The sequence below is a fragment of the Lontra canadensis genome, unplaced genomic scaffold (genome assembly GCF_010015895.1).
Source record: "Lontra canadensis isolate GAN:19392208 unplaced genomic scaffold, GSC_riverotter_1.0 scaffold11, whole genome shotgun sequence".
NCBI classification, from domain to species: Eukaryota; Metazoa; Chordata; class Mammalia; order Carnivora; family Mustelidae; genus Lontra; species Lontra canadensis.
Window position 1 is genome coordinate 1671032 of NW_022631005.1, and position 21405 is coordinate 1692436.

Consider the following 21405-nt stretch of genomic DNA (forward strand, 5'->3'; position numbering starts at 1 on the left):
CTCCTTAGGAGAGGAGCTTCTGGGGCCCAGCATCTGTGAAGCATCTCTCTACTCCTTCACACTCTCACTCAAATCAATTCATGAAAATGCACTTTTTGGGGACTCATTTAACTTCCTCAATAAACTTTTCCTGCCAGGTTAAAAAAAAGGAAGTCCAGATTTCACACCTGGTAATGAAATTATGCTTATTTTTAAATCTTGAAGACTGTTTCTGTTGTCCTTGAATTGCCTAGCATTTCCATTTATTCAGGCAATGAACGCTCCAAAAGGAGCTTGCTGTATCTGGCAAATGGTACGAAAAGAAACATTAAACTATTAGCACTTTAAAGTACCACTGAGGAATCCTTTTATTCCCTAAATGCAAAGCTTTGCATGAGAATGTGTTTAATAATTAGCTGGTAGACCAGATTACTCAGGAGTCTCTTCTGGTCTCATAAGTAAATAGGATTCTTTGTTGTAATTATTTATTTTCCCGAGAGGCCAGAATGGCTGTAATCTTAACTACAAGTTTATCTGTTTCCTCTTTCTAGAATGATTTACTGTGTATACCTAAGAGACGAGGGAACCTCTTTGGGTTTCCCTAGTCTAGGCTTCCAGGAGACATTTCTCTTTTTAAAGGACCCAGGTGTTAAGCCAGATCCCCTCTTTATAGAATGTTAAGGTTATGACACAGTCAATAAAAGCCTGGAAGTGCTGTTACTGCTGACATTGCGCCCCTAACACACGCCTTTGTACCTTTTATTTCTCTTTCACAATAGTGTGGAGTTAAGAAGGGAGTGTAAAACTTAACTTTGAATTTCCTGGCTTTTGTTGGTTTGTTGAGCAATCCTAATGCTATTGAAATTTTTCCCTTTTCTAGGTGGTTGTTTTTCTGGTGTGCAGTTGTGCTTTGTATTTTTCCTAAGAATTACAATGGTCTGGACACGTCATATTGGTTGAATGTAAACCGTAGATTGACCTTTGGCATGATAAGTGGAAGCAGAGGAATATGTGTAAAATGTGTGAATTCATTTGAACCTGACCATGATTTCCAGTGGGGGAGGTGATTTCACATTTGGAGTTGATTGGGCATCTCTCTTTTTTTCCCCCCTGCCTTGGGTTGGACCAGCTCAACATGGAATTGCTGTTTTTACTGAAGGCAAACACCAGATGAAAGGTGAGACGTTCTGCCCATCGTGATGGTACTTTCAAACTTGAGCGCCCACATGGATCCTTAAGGGACAACAGCCACCCCACCAGCTCACTCTTTCTAGTGGATTTTCTGCAGAAAAACAGCTCTGAGCTTGTTCATATGGCAAAAAACACACACCAAAAAACAAAAAAACAAACAAAAACCAAAAAAAAAAAAAAAGAGAGAGAGAGAGAGAGATGTCATTGGCTGTTTTTTTTCTTTCATTCCTTTTATTTATTAAAAATAATTTATGTTGTTTATTTTTCTCATTGCAAAAGCTACATATGTTCATGGTAGGAAAACTGTTAAGTAAAAAGAGGCAAACAGAGGAAGATAAAGCATTACTTAATTAACCACTGCTAACAATTCAGCAGCTTCTTTGTAGGCATTTTCTTATGCAAAACGTATGCATATTGTTTTGTAACCTACTTTCTTTCAAACCATAGCCTCAAACATCTTTGTACAACAATGATGTTATCTAATTTTTTTATGTTTAATTATAAAAGTAATACATACCTACAGTTTTAAAAAAAGAGAGAACATTACGAGGTAATTTTGCTAAAGGTTTTAAACTTCGTGTCCTTTCATATATATGCATATAATGTATATACACACATGTACCTTTTTATTTTTCCATTTATATAACATTCTTTGATTAGGTGAATTATAATTTGAGTAAGTACTTGTCTCTGGTCTTTACCTAGAACTGTGAGTTCTGCGGAATCCTATCAGTTTTATCTCCACTGTATCAACCCCTTCCTCAGGTAGTGACTGGTACGTAGTAGGCTCTCAGTAAATAACTGATAAGTGAATAAATAAACTTTTGCATTGTTTTCAGTTTTTCTCCATCACAAACATTCTTCCACATATAACTTTGGCTACATGTATTTTGTAGATTTTGTGTCGTCCTAGAAATAGAATTTTGAGCCATGGACGTCTGCTTTGGAAAGCGAGCTGCCTGAATTTGGATCTTGGTAGGAAAACTTAGCAAACTGGAGTGTGCTGAGAGTGGCACAGGAGAGCACTTAGGCACTTTCTTCTCAACTCCAAGTTCAGTGTCCTTATGTTCATAGGTTATTATTAGCCACGGTGGAAGTATTTACACCACAGAAATTGGCAAACACTACAGATCAGGACTTTTTCTATGTTCTATTGTTCTCTCTTTCCTCACTCCCTCCTTTCCTTTCCCTCTCTCTCTCTCTCTCTCTCTATTGCTGGTTTACTATCTGACCATTGCCATGGTCATAGGAAAGCTACATAACCTCTCCAGGGCTTAATTTTCTCATGTGTAAAATGGGGATAATTCAGATCGACCTCACAGTCAGGGAGACTGCTTGACGCAGCTCTAGGAGGCACCGTTCTCAAGGAAGGCTAGGTCAACTGTGCCTTCTGGAATTGTGAGTGTGCAGCCCCGCTCACAGAGCAGTCGTGAGGAGTAAATGGTTAATACTTGCAATTGTACAAGCACTTAGCCCGAGTACATACCAAGCAATCATGAAATGCAAGCAATTATTGTATTATGTGATTATAGACATATGTATTATTTTAGGTGTTTCCAGATGTTCTCTAAAAGTGTTGTACTAATTTGTGTTCTTGCTACCAGTTTCCTAACTCCTTTGCCATGAGTGAAGGTTACTGGTCTTCCCAATGTAATAAAAATATCTAATTTTGGCATTCATTTGCTTTTCATTGATTATTGGTGAAGCCAGACATCTTTTCTTTTGTTTATTGGCCATTGGGTTTCTGTGAATTATCCATTTATGCTCCCTGCCTATTCTTCTATTAGCATCCCTTTCTTCTTTTCTTCCTCTTCCTTCTTACAATGATCAAATCAAAATTAAATCATAAGAGCTCTTTGAATACTTTTTTCAGTATATTACAAACATTTGACTTGACTTCTGCTGTTTTGTTTGTTTGCAAATTTGTAGGCCATAAAAATCACTAATGTTTTCTGGGTTTTGTGTCTTCCTTACTAAGATACTCTAAAATTATAAAAATAATCTCAAAAAATCTTAATCATTAGGGCAGAGTCATGCTTGGGCAGACATCGAGGTTATTTTCATAGCTATCTATTCTTTATCCATTTGTTTATATTGTAATTATTGTAATTTTAAGCACATAAGTATATATAACTATTATAAATGCATATAATTCTAAGTAGCTATTTTGCGATTATAAACACCTCTGGTTTAACATTCTTATACCTCTATTTTTGGACACATCTCAGATTACTCATCAAGGAGAGCTCCCAATTGTCCTCCAAAAAGGTTATACCGGCTTGGACCCTCGCTGTCAGCATGTGAAAATGCTACAGGGTATTGGGAGCATAAGAACTCTGTGAAGCCAAATGTTCACATTGAGATTTGGGGACACGTAGTATTTTTTTTTTTTTTTCTTGTAGGTAATAAGATGTTTCAATACCCTTCCAACTCTGATTTTGTTACTTTCTTACCCCATAAATTATCCACACACAAAGACTGAAACGCACCGCTAAGCACTTTATCAGATTTGGGGAAGTAACAACTGGCAAAGGCAGGTCGCGCCTGCAGAACGCTCATCCTGGAGTCTTGTGAAGAGACGTCGCACAAATGCAAAGAGAGGCTAAGCAAATAAAGGTGCAGGCGGTGTGCCTGTGAGGGAGCAAAGCCCCTGCAAACTCGCCTGTGAATGAGAGACAATAGGATGTGAGTCCTGAGGTTCGCGGGAGCCTCAGGTTCCGGGATGGATTGTCGGAAGTGCAAATGCGGTCTGAAGCCGTCCAATCTATTTCGGGGGTGAGCTGTCACACTGCAGATGTACCAAAGGGCGTAGGGATGATTTCACACAACAGTTCAATCGGTGATTTACGTGGGTGCAGGCGGTGGGATCATATGACGCGCGTGAGCCAATAGACGACGGACCTGCTTTGCCACTGACAATCAACCGACACCGAGCGTTGTCAGCAGCCGATATGACTGAGAACTGGGAAGGCATAATAACATTTACATTGATGTTTTCAGCCGCAATTGCTACATGCTTTCTCCCTGCGATTGCAAAGATGCAATATGTTGATCATACAATAAATCGCCCAGCTTTCATTCTTTAAGGATTTCTAACCCAAATTTGATCATTTCGCAGCCGTGTTGTGGTTTGTTATTTCTCCAAAATGGAATCAATATCTATTTTATATATATGGCTTTTCAGGGATCATTGTTTCTGTTTCTTGAATACCAGCACCATTTAATGAAAAGACGGAATTCACAAATATATTGTCATGAATGTTAAGCAATATTCCATATGCATTAGACACTGATGAATATTTCAAGGAGTATCTAGTGGCTAATCCTTGTCTTGAAGATAAAAAAAGAGATTCAGCAGTTATACACACCCAAACTCTTGCACCCAGACCAGAAAAAGATGGTAATTTGCTAAGACTGAATTCAGCTCTTCAGATGTAGATGACTGTGGCCTTCAGGGAGAAGGAGAAAATCAAAGTTAAAATAAAAAGGACACGGGAGTTATGTTCTAATGCTTAATTTATCTTTAATATTTATAAAGATGCAAGTCTTGCCTGGACCTCTGTGTATTTTTTGGTTAAAGCTGGCAAGCACAACCATCCCAGCTAACAATGACAACAGTGGGATTTTAAAGGCTGATTGATTATGGTGCCAAGAAGGTAATAAAGACAACTAACTATCCATGATGTGAATTGAGGACTGGCTTGCTAAAATTCCTCTCTGGAGAGGGATAAAGTGTATTTGCCTTTTCCTATTCCCCATTTGGAGAGCAAGTCTGGAGGAGATGATGCGGCATAACAGAAATGCCATTAAAGTCCAAAGCAGGGCCCTGGGCTTTTCCTTGGCTTGGGCGATAACTACCTTTCTACCTTAAGAACACTGGTGCACTTTTTGGATCCCATGACTTCATGTGTAAATGAGGTTTCAAATTCTGGGAAAATTCCAGAAATCTCTCCATTGACACGCACGGGAAAGGCAGTGTTCTCTTTCAAGCTAGAGGAAATTCGAGAGAACCACTGGGTAATAGAAGAGTCTGGGTATTTCTAGCGCAGAGTAAGGAGAAACAGGAAAAAGTACTGGTGTTCAAGGACCTCCAACCGTGAGAAAGGCATGGGCCATGTAGCTCTCCGAGGAGGGAAGAAAAGGCTCAGCATTGTCTGAAAATTACTAGACTGCTGCATCCACATGAGCAGGAGCGTGTCTCCTGTATTCATGCGTATATCCCCAGAAGCTCACATCATGCCTGTAATGTGGAAGGTATCCGAGGCAGATTTACTATAAGGCAAATAAACATTATGCTTCAGGGTCCCTTCCATCTGCAACCTAAGATGCACTTTTATACCTAACTTTGTATTTGCAATTGTATATTCTTTTTTATCACAGGGACTCCCAACTATTACAGACCTCAAGCCCCACACAACCAGCATCTGTCACCCTGTAAGCGTGCAATAAATATTTATTGGCCAAATGAGAAAAAAAAATTTTTTAATAAAAAAGGAAAAGGAAGGAAGGATGAAAATTCAAACCAGATAAACCCATGGCAGCTGGGAGGATCAAATTCAACCTTGATCAGCCAGAGGCAGCCTTCTTAAACCATTCCCAAACAGCAACAGGGAATGGTTTACCTCAATTAATTCAGCCTGTTAAAAGCTTTATTCTTACTTGGCAACCAAGGGCAAAAGGCAAATGTGTTTAAGCCTCTCTTAGGGTATTTTGGGAGATCGTAGGAAGGGTTGCAAGCATTCCCAGAGGTAGGAGAGGTGAGTATAAGGGAGCTTTGTGCTTGGCAACACGCTGGGCACTTTCACATACCTTGTCTCACTTAATTTATTGTCCCCACTTCAAAGATGAGGAAACTGAAGGTCAGGAAGGTGAACTCATTTTCCTTAAGTCATGCCACTATGAACTGGTAAAGTTGGGACCTAAACTTTGATCTGTTGAGCTCCCAAACCTATGTGCTCTCCTTGACTCCATGCTATTCTCCAGTGAGAAAAATAGAAGGTTCTTTCATGGGTTGTAAAAGTCTACATAAAAAATAAGAAAATAACGAAGGAGTACAGTGGGAAACTGAAGTGAATAAGGATTAGTAGGCATTAGGGATTGACTGGTGGCTTTCTGACGGTGGCTTCTGCTATTCTGCTGCATATTAGAACAAGACCCAGCTAATTCAGGGTAGGTTGGGAAGAATCTGTGCACTTCGGCCACAGGAACTTTAAGGAACAGCGCATGTGGAGGAGTGATTTGAAATAGAGGCTGTAGGTGGTTCAAAGATCGAATCTGAAGAAGCTGTAATCAGAGGAATCAAAAAAGATGTCAAGGCTGAAGTGACAAAACGTAACTTCTCTGTGAAATTTGAATTTCTTCGTTGTTCCACAAAGCCCTCGGTTATTCATTACTTGTGGTGGGAAGCCTTCAAAGAAGTCATCTTCTCGGACAGCGCCACGTGTGCCAGGCCGTGCTGGGCATTGCGGTGGATCCAGGAGACCATGCTGTCGCCTCTGCCCATGGGGCTAACAGGATGGTCAGGAGCCTCCATACACACGGGCGCACAGCACAAGCCGGTGGTCACTGCCAAGAGAGAGGGGAAATTATGAAGAAGAGGTAGGAAATACATGGTTCCTTTTGTGTACTTCCTGACCTTTTCCTTGCAGGTACCTCACGGTTTAGGGTTTAGAACGTGGTCTCCTGAGCCTCTTCACAGTAACCATGCGAAGGAGGCAGGGAGGGTGTGATTACGCCCTTTATGCAGATGAGGAAGGAAAGGAAGGCTCCGAGAGGTGACGTGAACTCCCTAAGGCCATCCAGCTGCTCCGTGGTAGAGCCAGGAGTCCCACTAATTTCTCAGGCCGGTGTATTTTTGCCAGACAATCATCCTTTTCAGTGTCACATTTAACTAGCAGCATCTTCATTACCCAACCCCCTCCCCTTTTTTTTTTTAATTTGAGAGAGAGAGAGAATGAGAGAGAGGGAGCATGAGAGGGGGCAGGTCAGAGGAAGAAGCAGAGCCCCTGCTGAGCAGGGAGCCCTGATGCAGGACTCGATCCCGGTACTCCAGGATCATCACCTGAGCTGAAGGCTGTCGCTCAACCAACTGAGCCACCCGGGCACCCAACCCAATGCCTTTTTAACAAAGTGGCACATTCCTAGTCACTGAATTGACAACTAATGCACTATTTCGACTCAGTATTAAAAAGTGTGAGAGTGGAAGTCTATGCCTTTGGAACTGGGATAAAGACATAGTGGGATACATCCTAGGACTTGCCCAGTGGTGTGTTAGTAAGATGGTTCCAGGGCCAGGGGTAGAGGGTGGGAGGTGGGTGGCTGGGTGGGGGCCCGCTTTGTAGCATTCACTGATTTCCTTCATGTGACTACTCCCACCATAGCCATTTTTAAGCTGCCGGCAGTTTAAGGTCTCATTCAGGAGATTCCTGAATATTTAACAAAAGGCTCTTAGCTGGTAAGAAGCTAGCCTGCTGTTGATAGTGGCCTCTTCCATCATTTTCACTCTTGTTTTTGGAGCTAAGAAGCATCTTGAGAGAAAATTCTGGACCTGACTTGAAAACCTTGAGTCCAGTACCGTGGTTATGCTTTCCTTTCTTTATTTGTGCCTGTCCGTTAGGGTACAAATTCATATTCTGTATCTCATTGATTTTTTAAAAGTGGCTTGACTTTATCTGTCTGACATATACTAGCTGACTACATTATTGATAATTACTTCTCCTTTTTAATTCTTAAAGAACAATGCACTCCTCATGGATCTGAAAATCAGACTCTTAGGGCCGATAAGAAAGACAGATGTGCTTTCATTTAAATGTTCTTCCTTTCCTCATAACCTGCAACATTTCTGTATAGAACTAATTCATTGGAAGTCGCTCCCTTTGCTGAATTTAAGGTAGCTCAGTGTTAATGAACGTCTAATGCTGGGTTCCTGACTCTTGCCTTCCTGGACCACTTTACCATGATCAAGTCCAAGGATCTGCTTCATTCACGTTGCTCTGAAAATCTGAAAGTGCAAGGTATCCATTCAGGTTTATTCCTCCCTGGTGGGTACGGCTCTCATCAGATACTAATGAGAATTACAAATGTGGCTTAAGGAGAAACTAGTGCCTTTGGAGTTGAGGGGCTGCTTATTTAAACATGTATGGCCATGGCACTTAAGGAAAATGATTTATCTGTTTTGTTTTGTCCTCCTATAAATCAAGAATATGGCACAGCATTAAACATTCCTCAATATTTATGCTAATATAAATTTGGGTTTACATACTTGACACTAATTCAGGAGGCGCAGTGGTATTAGAATAATGGCTACCTATGACAGGCTGGGGTGTTCCTGAACAGCCGCTTTAACTCCGTTAGGCTCTGGATGTTCCCTCGGAGCCCCGACTAGGGAGGTACTCCCTGTCAGGCACAGTCTCTCTGCTAGGCACATTCTGACCACACTCTCCATTTTTTGTTTGGTTTAAGTTTGGGCATTAGGTTAGCAATTGTATTTATAAATGGCTTACTAATGAGTAAGAGAGATAGAGATCAAGCTCTGTGGGAAATCAGAACGCAGGATGCTTGAGTGTGTCTGCAAGTCTTGGAAAAGTTGGTGGATCCAGGGAGCAAACATAGAAACTACATTTTTTTAAAAAAAGATTTTATTTATTTATTTGACAGAGATCACAAGTAGGCAGAGAGGCAGGCAGAGAGAGAGGGGGAAGCAGGCTCGCCGCTGAGCAAACAGCCTGATGCGGGGCTCAGTCTCAGGACCCTGAGATCATGACCTGAGCTGAAGGCAAAGGCTTAACCCACTGAGCCACCCAGTGCCCCAGAAACTACAGGCATTTTTTTTCTTAAAGATTTTATTTATTTATTTGACAGACAGAGATCACAAGCAGGCAGAGAGGCAGGCAGAGAGAGAGGGGTGGAAGCATGTTCCCTGCTGAGCAGAGAGCCCCATGCGGGGCTTGATCCCAGGACCCTGGGATCATGACCTGAGCCGAAGGCAGAGGCTTTTAACCCACTGAGCCACCCAGGCGCCCCAACTACAGGCATTTTTAAAGACAGATTTCATGCCCACTAAACTGAGATTCTTTTCTGACATTGTGTTGGCATCACCTAGATGGTACTGGCCCTCTCAAATTCCTCAACCTTTTTGTGCTGGCTTCTGTATCCTCGCAAGTAAAAGGCAAAGAATAATAGGGCTTGCCCCATAAGATTTCTGTGACAGCCAGTGAGACAAATGCAGTATGTTATGCACAGGATGTAAGTGTGGTAGGTGGGCTCAACACATGTCCTTGGGCTTGGCTTTCGCCATGTGCAATTGGAATCCCGATTGCGTCTTTGCATTATTGGTCCCACTGGTGAAAGTCCATTAGAGCCCACGAGTCACAGACAATTTTCTAAGATGTTTTGTCAGGGCTTTCCCCAGTTAGTTCAAAGGAGAAGCTGAGAGCCTTGCCGGAGTTCACGGTACTGTGAGTGTCCTTCCTCAGTGCCTCATTGCACTATGGAAATCAGGTCAGTCTCTGATGAGCTGCCTGGCTGGCCCTTGCAGAGAGTGTCCTGCGATTACACTTTCCATATTTCTCCATGTCTGAGTGCATTTTCGACGCTCCCTACTTTCATCCATTCCCCAAAATTGCACACATTTAATTTGGTAATAGGTTTCCTTTGAAGAGATAACGGAGGTGGACTGACCACCCTATCTCCCATGAAAATTTGGGACTTCTTTGATTACTTTCGATGCAAAATACAATGAGAATTCAAGGCCTTATTATTATTCTTGTTAACCAGGAGACACGCCAGGTTTAAAGTCAGATTTGTTTCTGTGTTAATAATCCATTTGTATTACCCTTCCCTGCAGTCCCCGTCTCTTCTCCTGCTATCTTCAATGTGAGTTTGCACTTGTCAAAATGAATAATATGCGGTATCAATTCAAACTCCACTTTTCCAGTGTGTTCAGCCGTAATAGTTTCACTCTGCCTTGATTCTGTTGATTGCTATTAAATCCTGGATTGCTTTAAATTCTGTGAGATGGTCCTCAAAGTATCACTTATAAATTGTGTGCATTCATTAGAATCTTGCTTAGAACAAAGAGTACCGAAGCCTCTGCAAAGACTGCCTTCTACTTTGTTCTCTCTACAGAAGAGGCTATGGCAATGTATTCTATCTCTTGGGGAAAAATTGTGTGAAAAGTAAATATGTTAAATTATTAGAGGTGGGGTTTTTGTTTGTTTTGTTTTATTCTTTTCTTTTTTATTTGGCAGAGGAACAAAATATTCCAAACTGCTTCAGTTAGGAGTTAGGAGTGTGGATTGGGGCCAAGATTCATAATACATTTCTTTGTGTCCATCGGTACAATATTGATGTAAATGAAGTGTTAGTTGAGTTTATTTTAAGGGCATTGTTCCTACACAACTTATCTGGGTTTCAAATGCCAACCTCCAGCTCTTTTTTTTTCTTGGAAGTATGGTTATTATATACTACCTTTTAAGAAATCCTGTCAAATAAGAGTATTGCAAATATCAAATCTATTTTTCTGTTTAAAAAAAAAAAAAGACCTACTTCAAATAAAAACCTAGCCAAAGTAGAGCTAAGTCAAGTTGAGTGAGTATGGGAAATAAAAGGTAGTGCTTGTCAGGTGTTTGCTGAGCACACCTTACCAGTGCTGCTGGGTGTGGGGTGCTGGGCACCTAGTCTTGGGAGGAACTGCCCTAGAAAAAATTACGTGTGAGGAAGAGAAGAACAATAATTTGTTGATTACTTATTATAATTCCAACTAGACACAAGTTTGCCATGATGCCAATGAACTTTAAGCTTTAGGGTCCCTCATTTGTATGAGCGCCTTCCAAGACCCTGGGTAGGGCCCAGATCATATGTTCACATGGCCACATGTTCTGTAAAGTTTGGAAAGTAAGATATTTAAATGCAATTGGCTAAGACCACTGTCTTTGTCTGCTCTACCTTCCCCTTGATACTTCCCCAGTTGGGAGCCACTGTGTTTGGAATGGCCACCAGTATTTTGGAGATCTAGTTGAGGGAAATTGGGTTGGAACAACATTTAGGTTTGGGTTTTCTGAGATAAACTTTTGTGCTCTTCAGTCACCTCTATGTTCAGTTCAGTAATTATAAACCGCCCCAGTGTAGAAATTGTCCCAGAATACTTCTACCTGCCCACTGTGCTGATTCACTCAGCTTTAGGACACAAAGATGAAAAGCCCAGACGCCGTATCACAGTATCAACATGGTTTACAGGGCAAGGCATCGGAAATAGGTTAATGATGAAGGAGATAAGAAGTTTGAAATCCATAAACTAGTCTCATCTGTGACGAAGGAAAATGAAAATTCTTCTCTGTCAGGAGTATACTCAGTAATGAACCGTATATCACCATACGTAAAGCTACTGCTATGGGCTGAATTTTTGTGTCCCTCCCCCAACCCCAGATTCACAAGTTGAAAACCTAATGCCCAGTATGATGGTATTAGGAGGCAGAGCCTTTGGGATATGATTAGGTCGTGAGTGTGGAGCATTCACAAATGGAATTAGTGCCTTTATAAGAGACCCCAAAGAGCCTTCTTGCCCCTTCTGCCGTGTGAGAGTGCAGTGAGAAGATGGTCATTGGTGAAGTGGGCTCTCGCCAGACACTAAATCTGTCTTGATTTTTGACTTATTTCTAAGTAATAATTTTTTGCCTTTTTAAACCACTCAGTCTATGATATTTTTGGTTTCAGCAGCCCTAATGGGCTAAGACATCCCTCATATATTTTTCTTTTTTGATGAGTGTGTGAAATAGAACTAATCACAATTCTTGTAGTTATGCAAACTTCTAGCCGTATAATAAACAGAGATACGTCTGTGTATAATGCTTATTGCATCCAACCTATCAATAATAAAAAAACAAATTTACTTCAACCAAGCTAGAACAAAGACTGAAATGTCTTTTTATCCTTTCTATAAAAATTATATTACAAAATCATTATCATATGAAGAAATGATCAAGACTGCAGCCAAATAATATAGGAAAAATATGATAGAGGTATTCCAGCCAATTGATTAATAAAAATATTGTGTTCTTTTTCTGGATTTTATGATGCATTGGCTTTTGGCAGGTTAAAAATATGCAATTTGTGATTTCTTTTCTCATTCTACGTACAAATTCATTTTTATTTTGAATGTAATTAATTTGTAAGCAAGCATTGGATGTTTACTGATTCCTTGCATTGTGCGAGGAAGTGGGCAAGGAAAGATAACAAAGACATGGTCCTTTGTTTGCCAAATAAAGTATGGCACATGTATACTACAGGATTATATGCAGCCATGAAAAAGAACATGAGAGTTCTTTAAAAAAAAAAAAAGATTTTATTTATTTATTGAGAGACTGCAAACAGGGGGAGGGGTCAAGGGAGAGGGAGAGATTCTCAAGAAGTCTCCAAGCTGGTTGTGGAGCCTGACTTGGGGTTGGACCCCATGATCCCTGAGATCACGATCTGAGCTGAAATCAAGATTCGGTTCCTTAACCAACAGAGCCCCTCTAGTGCCCTAGGAACATGGTAGTTCTTAAAGGTACTGTATGGAACAATATCTGTGTTTGAGTGTTAAGTGAAGAAAGCAAGGAGCAGAACAAACATATACAGTGTACTGTTTCTAAGAAAGAGAGGGAGACGTATATGTTTCTATTTACCCAGGCAAATTCTGGATAGATACACAAAACACTGGTATTCTAGCTTTTATTATTATTCTTATTATTTTTAAAGATTTTATTTATTCATTTGACACACACACACACAGAGAGAGAGAGTGAGTGTGTGTGTGTGTGTGTGTGTGTGTGTGTGTGTGTGTGTGGGGGAGGGGCAGAGGGAGAAGCAGGCTCCCTGCTGAGCGGGAAGCCCAACATGGGGCTCAATCCCAGGACCCTGAGATCATGACCTGAGCCAAAGGCAGACGTTTAACTGACTGAGCCACCTAAGCGCCCCGCTGGTAGTCCTTAAGGGGTGTTTTCTAGTCCTTACGGGGTGTTTTCCCGACTGTCAGAATTCCAGTCCCCACAAAATATGGATCCACCAGGCCCTATATGACACTTTGCAGTGTCATATAGCCATTTTAATCTTACTGAAGGAATACCATAGCTGGGCATAATGGAACACACTCTTCCCTTTTCCTAACGAGCAAACTGAGCCTCAAAGAGGTTAAATCGCTTTTGTAAGGTGAGCTGGTAAGTGCAGGTCTGGATTCACACCCTGATTCACAAGCCTTTCATGCTCCGTGACTTCTTAGTCAAGGCTGCTTTTGATGTCTGTCTCTCACACCTCTCCTCTCAGCTTTCTCTCACAGCCCTCACAGAAGGTTGTCCCTAACTCATCATCTCTCCCCTCATCCTCAGCAAACATTTTGTGGTGATTATCTTTTACTTCACATGGCAAGTATAAGCTGTCAAGTGGGAATTTCTCTAACCCTTCCCCTTCCCCTTCTCCCTGTCCTCCTGTCCCCTGATCTCAGTGAAGGACATCCTTCTCTGCCCTCCCACAATCTAAGGGTCCTCCTGACTCCACCACTCACTCCCTTCTGTCAATCAGCCCCAAGATTTGCAGAATTCAGCTCCCAACACCTTTCACCCCTGTCTTTTCTCCTGCCCCCTCCGCTCTATCATCAGCTCACGTCCTCACCCTGCCTGGCCTCCTTGGTCTTATTTTTCTTTAATCTGTTCTCAACTGTGCTGCCATCTGAACATTAATCTGATCCTGTTTCTCTCCTGTTTAAACCTGTTCAAATCATTCATTCAGCTGTCTAAGGCATCCTTACAAGATGCTACTTTGACCTAGGAAATGAGGATCCACAGAGAGCAGAGCCAAGTTCCTGCCTCACAGATCTCGGGTTCTAGCAGGGGGAGGGGGAGACAATACACAGCATAAGGAAATTAATACAGATGTGTGAATATAAAATAAAGACAAAAATATACATGTCTGAGAATGATAAATGCTAGCTAACAATCAGCTCAGTAAGGGAGGTAGGAAGAACCAGGGGCAGAGCAAAGAGAGTTTGCTATTTTATACACAGTCTGGTTGGGAGAGCCTCACTGTTAAAAAATTTGAGCAGGGATTTGAATGAAGTGAGGGTGGCAGGCCATGGACAGGCACAAGAGCATTCTAGGTGAAGAAACTTCGGGAAGGAAGGAAGTGGCCACTCTTGCTGGGAAACAGCAAGGAGGGTAGAAGAGGGTTGCCCAGTGGGATGGGGGCCTAGAGTAACAGCATGGTATTGGTGTGACATCACTGAGGATCTTTGGGCCACCAAGGCTACTTTGGTTTTTACTCAGTGGTCTGGGCAGCTGCGGGAGGGTTTGGAGCGTAAGAGTTCTATGATCTGAATTACGATTGGGAAGATCACTCTGGGTGATGTGTTGAGAATATTTTAGTGGAGCACAAGTGGAAGCAGAAACAATTAGGAGACCACCACAACAGTCCAGGCAAGAGATGATAGTGGGTTAGACCAGAGAGTGAGGAGTGGGAAGATTCTAGATATCTTTTGCATGGTTCTCTGTATCCTTCAAGATCAAAGCCACCTTGTTCAGCATGTTACACAAGGTCCTCCATGACCTGCCTGCCCTATATCCCTCAGGTGCTCTGAGGGCTTTGTACAGGTTTCTCTGTGTGCCTGGAGCCACCAGCTACTTTCTTCAAGGTGTAACACAGTGAGCCATCCATTACTCGCCTTCTTCCTCCAAATCTGGGTTGGCTATGTTCCCGGCTCCCTGTGCCTATCTCCATCCCTCTGCACCACAACTGTCTCTTTACTGATCTGTTTTCCTTCCCCACAGTCAGCTGTGAGCATATTAAGGGAAGGAATAGTGGTGTCCTCCCACCCACCCCTCGCTTTTTAACAAGTACTTGGCACATAAGAGGTGCTCAGTAAATATTTTCATAGTTGAGTATGTTCATTAACTGAGTCTGACTTTGAAGTTCTGTTTCTCCAAGTAATAGCTCTAGAGAAGGCTCCTCTTGTGTAGGGATGTACATGGACAAAATCATTGGTGAGGTTTAACTTCAGAACCTGCCACTTCAGGTAGTTTTTGGAGTAAGACAGGGTTTAAACAAATAAATTTCCAAAAACTAGTAGTATAGGCAAAAGGAGTAAAGAATTGGTTAAAAGTTATGGAGCAAAAATAGAAAGAATGACTATTTATAGAGAGCCTACCTGAAGTCATACCCTCTACAAGCCATCTTAGATGTGGAATCAGAGATAAGAGTGGAAACTTATGGGACCCTGGGAAGGCAGCTGAGTGTGCTTTTGAAACAATAAGCTTCCAAGAACTCACCCGTCCTTGTCCTTGTGAACAGGCAGAGGCAACAAACATGGTGAAGACTGCATTTGAGAAAGAATGTGTAAAATGGTGCAAAGAGATAGGGGCCCTTTGCCTGTGTTCCGTGTGTCACCCCATGTGGGTAAGACAAAGCCCCCTCATCTTCTTGGCATCCCTTGGCAGCAGGGGGTAGATTGGCTGCTGAGTGCCCTGACCGGAATTCACTTGTCAGTCTTCACCTCAGTGACCGTATCTCTGTACCCAGCACTCCAACTACATTGCCTCCTGTCCTCATGCATCTTTTACTTTAGCTGCTGCTGCTAGAATTAGTTTCATGTTGGTGGGATTGGACAGTGCCTCACCTCAGCAACACCACAGACATCTGGCTTCCTGTCCCAAGGCCCCTCTGACAACCTCGGTGAGAGAGACACTTGTGGAGGCTTATTCACACACACAACCTGGAGGTGTGGGAGGGTAATGTCTCACAGGAAACTCCTGATGGAGTTTATGGGGGCTGGAGAAGAGTGCCTCCCCTTCTGTTCCCAGGCAAGCAATTCTTAGGTACATTCTTGTAGTTTCTCTGAAGGTCCTGGGGAGGTTGAGCTCCGGTCACCCGCAGTGCCGACCAACTGGACGAGTGCCCTTCCCTCAGCGTCCCTTCCTGTTTTATTGTCTGTAGGGTCTCCCTCCTGTTTTCCTGGGATTGCGTCTCCACCAAAGACAGCCCACTGTCCTAGCCTCTGCTTGAAAGTGGCAGTTTGGGGCAAAGAAAGAAAATTCGTCAGAATGGCTCTCAACCACCATCTGTAACAGGATTTGTTTGCACTAGATATTCTAAAACTTACCTTCCAGCATCAATAGGTCAATCCATTTCTTTTTTCCATAATATGGACACGGGCCCCACTGAGACCCCTTTTTCTCAGAAACAAATAACTTCAACCTGAAGATCCTTGTAAGGTGGTCTGTCACCTTAGTACCCGACAAATGGCCTTTCACATAAAGATATTGTGGATTCTGACACCAAGGATATTTTCAAAAAGAATATTTCTCACTGTGAAACATCCTGGGAAGGCAGTTATTACAATTTTGCTACGAGCTGTTATAGCAGACAATTGTTTTAGAGTTGAGACAGCATTATTCTGTCAAGTCTTTCATTTATTAATTTTCAAATGAGGAGAGTTCCAATAATATTAGTATTATGTTTCTAAAATATAGTATTTCTCATAGGAATTTTCCTAGGGATCAGGAATCAGGAAAACATCTTTTATTTTTGTATAAACAAAAAGAGAGGTAGGTTTCAGAATTCACAAACACAAGGCTGCTTTATTATCTGAGTAAGTCCCTTTCATTACAAAACGAGCACAGAAGCAAAATTAGCCATAACATGAGAATGTTAACTAATGTTATTCATTTACTTATAAAATTAACCCTCACTTAAAGATGTCTCCCCTACTTCATGCTAGACTTGCCAACTACTTTGACAATATAAATCTACCACAAAGTGAAGTCACAAATCTTGTAAAAGATGTGGGATTTGGTGAAGTCGATAAAGCGATGTTGACAATTGTTTGAATCACAAACAAATCTACTGACAGATGGGAATGGGAGAAACAGAAAAATTAGCGATAAGTAAGAGGGGAAAAAAAATCAAGAGAATGATGATGGAATAGTAATTCATCAGAAATGTTTGAAAATCAAATGAGGAAGAGGGCCCTTGAGAAAATAATGAAGTCCCAAAATATTTTACTGTTTTTAATGATAGTAATGGATATCATAATGCAGTATTATCCTATCATAAATTTGGTAGCAAAATCATGTGAGGAAAATCTCCCATTTGTTTTATTCCTGGTTCTAAAAAATAATTTATGCAATCATAACTCCCAGTTTAAAATATGATAAAGTTAACCTCTTTTAATAATTTTTAGTTTGGTTTTTCAAAGTCAAGTCTCATTCAAAACTTGCCCAGCTCTGACTCTTTGTTCTGCATTTTTTAGTTTCTGCTTTAAACAGATACACTTGAAGATTTCCCCATTATAGATGATACGGTGTGTTAAATCGTAGAATCATGGATCAGGTGTTTTGGAACATGGACAGCGTTTTTGAAAAACCATCAGCCTTTGTATTCTCACTTTGCAGTTGAACAGTTGAGAAATTAGATGACATCGCTGATTGTTAGGGGCCTGGAAGGCAGAGAGGAAGGGACAAGGTTCTAAGACACTTGACACCCACACTGTTCTCTCTATACTATGCTTGTGTCACTGTGTCCAAACCACCCAGTTCCTCTGCATCTGAGATTAATCATACTCAACACCAGGTCATGTCTACAAAGTTTTTGAAGACCACTGAGAAAAAGTGCCATCAAGAATTTAAATATAGTTACTTACCACTTGATCCTTTGGATTCCTGGGTTAGAATGAAAGTGCAGATAATTGGAAATAGAAACTTTGAATGCTTTAGAAATATTTTAGTTCTGATCTGTTTTATAATCCATGACTTATTCCCAAAGTTACATTATACTTAATTTTTACTCTGAATGTTTTGAGAGGGCTTTTGGCCAAAAGCATTAAAATTCTGACAATAATTTAAAACAACAGATAGCCGCTTTGTAAAACTTTACAGAACATTTCTGGCAGTGAATTTATCTTTTCTAAATCTAAATGATAAAATTAGTTTCTCTTTCTTGGGTACTAATCACTAATAATGGGTGATTGAAGAAGTCAGTTTTAAATGAATATTTTGTCTTAGATGATCCATGGAGCCAACATTTTGCATATGAATGTTACAGAGCTATGTGTATTCCAAATTCTAAATGCATTTGTTTTCCAGAAACTTTTCAGGTGCTTTGTAAAATAGTTTGAGGCTTTTCCAAATCGAGCATTTCTAGGACATCAAGAAAATACTTAAAATTTAGAGAGAAAATTTCAGACCATTAAAAATACTTATTATCAATGAAAGATACAAATAGAGAAGAGCTCATCTTCTTCTTCTCATTATACTTCATTCCCTTCCCTCTTTCCTTCCTGCAATTACAGCTGGTAAACAGATGGTAGGCACAAAATCTGCACAAACAAGCAGACACACAGGCAGACACACATACACACACGCATCCTCTTAATGGGGAGGGGCCTGTTGTTGGGGTGTCCAGTGAGGATTTCCAGCTGAGGAGGACCCAGTTGTCAGGGCTCAGTCAGAGCTATTGTGGAGAGGGAAGTGTTGAAGATATATTAGCCCAGCATTCATGTCTCACAGCAAGACTTTGGTAAGTCACACGTCTGGAGTCCCAAAACAATGGAGACTTCTCTCAATTCCTACGTCCTTGAATTTTTCCTGGGAGTCATAAAGCCTGAATCATTTTGATCAGGAGAGTGACAGGATCAAATCTGAGGGACTGTTCTGGCTGCAGTGAGAAGAATGGACAGTGGGGGTGGGGTGGGGGGAGTGGGTAGGGAGAGATGCAGGAGGGAGGAAGAGGGTGGGGTGTGAGGAAGCAGGGAGACTAATCACTGGCTTTTGCAGTAGTTCAGGTGAGGGGGCTCAAACCTGGGCTAGAGAAGTGCCCAAGTTCCAGAAAAATGGGGTTGAATCAATAGGGACATGGTGTTGAATTGGCAGTAGGAAGCAGAGGGAGATCTCAAAGAAAATCTCCAAATTTCTGGTTAAACCTCTGGTCCGGTGGTAGAGTCATTTGCAGAAATGAGAAAGTTGGAGTAGGTAGACATTTATAGGAGAAGTTCAAGAAGATCTGTCTTGGACATGCTAAGTGTGAATTATTAGTAGAATATTCAGGGGAAAAAGTCAAATAGACTAACCACCTGAGCTCAAAAGAGAAGAATGGAGTGCTGGAGGATTCTTTATGTTTTTCAAAGCACCTATGCACATTTTATCTCATTTTATGCTATAACAATCCCTTTATGAAAACAGCAGAGCAGACATTGTTACCCTGTATTTCATAGATGGGAAAATTGAAATAAAAAGATGTTCAGAGACTTAGCCAAGTTCATCTCCCTAAATTCCAAGGGCATCCTACAAGACATAATCATTTGATCCTGTTTCTTCCATCTCTGTTTTAGCAAGTGTTTTAGTCTGATTCAAGGCTTCTCTTTTAGTTTTTTATAGGTGGAGCAAGAAGCAGTTTTCCCCCCTTTATAGAGAGTCTCAGGCTCCACGCGGGTTAATAAGGCACGAGCGAAATTTATTGCAGTCTCTTGTTTTGAGGTCCAGCGTGAAAAGAAAGAGGATGATCACTAGCTCAAAAGGGGAGTTCAGGGCCACGGATTCCATCAATCTGGACAGAGTGGGTACAGTAGAAATGGTCATAGATGTGTAGACTATAGGCTTTAAAGGAAGCCCGTCCTTCTGTGTCCAGTGGAGGGAGAGCTCTACCATCCTCTGGGTCCCAACAGAGACAACAGCAGACCCATAGACTGAGAACCTCTCTCATTGCTGTAGGCAGTCGTGGAGAGGTCTCGGGCTCTCCCTCATAGAGGGCAGCCCCATCTGATCCCAACTTACTGAGAGTCTGGGCATCTAAGGGTTCGACCACCTAGTCATAAAAATCCACAAGTTCTTGAAGACATCTGGCTAAAAGCCAGTCACATTTTAAACCTATCTTTGGTGCCTGTAAGATACTTCTGTTATAATCAAGGTGCAATAGTTTAAACTTTTAAGGGAAAGTCAGGTCACAGAAGAAGGAGTCTCATGAGAAGCATTGTTTGCTAAGTGAACCCTAGGCCCCAGGGAGGTGCATGTCTCAGAAACAGTACGAAGACTTCAGATTCCTCCGCCCCTTCTCTCTACCTAAAGCTCCTCTAGCTTTAACAATTTTCTTTTCTGTGCATATTTGAACGTTCCCTCCTCCTTTCAGCTCCAACATACCTTTTTCTACTTTTATTAACTTGACATTAAACATGTCTCCCCTCAGCTGCTACACACACTCTGTTTTCAGTAGAAGGTGAACATGGTTGCACTTTGGGTTCATCTGACATCTTGAACTATTTTTCAGATGTTGTGGGGAAAACCAAACCCTAAATAACTTTAGCTGAACACTTTCCCCTTAACTTCTAGCCTCACATGTATTTAAAGGGAAATATATTCCACATGTTTCTGATTTCATTTATCCCTAATTCCACAAGAGGTTGAGACATGGCTGAGGTTCCAGAAGCCTCATGAACCTTTTCCCCCAACTCAGTCAAAAACATCTTACTCAGGTTTAGAAGCCCACTTTGAACCAAGGGTCAATGACTTCATTGTCAGTTTTCTTCTGAAATGGGTCTACTTCAGAAATTCCAGTCTAAAAAATATCCACAGTTTTCTTCCAGTCCCCAATTTTCCAAGTTTTCTTTGGTCTATATATTTATGGCATTAAGAACTGCACGCACACGCAAGATTTTCTTTTGACTTAATCTTTTGGATTTTATTTAGTTTCTCTTGTAGGTCGAGAGCTGAGACAGGGCCTGGGGAACGTGGAGTATAATAAAATTAATTTTGAACAAGATGAGTTCACTATGTCTGGACAGTCAAGGGAGGGCATTTGTGGCTAGAGAACAGGTGTGAGGACAAGAGGGCAAGTGAGAGAACCTGAGACCAATTGTGCTCCAGGGGATCAGAGAGAAAAGAGGAAGAGAGGAGAGGGCCATGGCGCAAGGGTTGGGAAAGACCTGATCAGAGATAAAACCTAAGAGAGCTTGTGCAGTGAGAGCAGAAGGCCTGGAACCCCAAATCTGAGCATCTGTCTTTTAAGATTAAAGGTTTTTGTGTCAACAGAAAGGGTCCATTGGTGGAAGTCATTTTTCAACTACCAGTTTATTTTCCCAACAAAGCAATAAGCAGGCAGAGAATTTATTCAGAACTCACATCCTCACAGGTCAGCTGGGACTTGGGACATGTGTTACCAAAAAAGTTATAGGAACTAGGTTTTCCTTTCTAAAAGATATTTCTAAAAGAATAAGCAAACTTG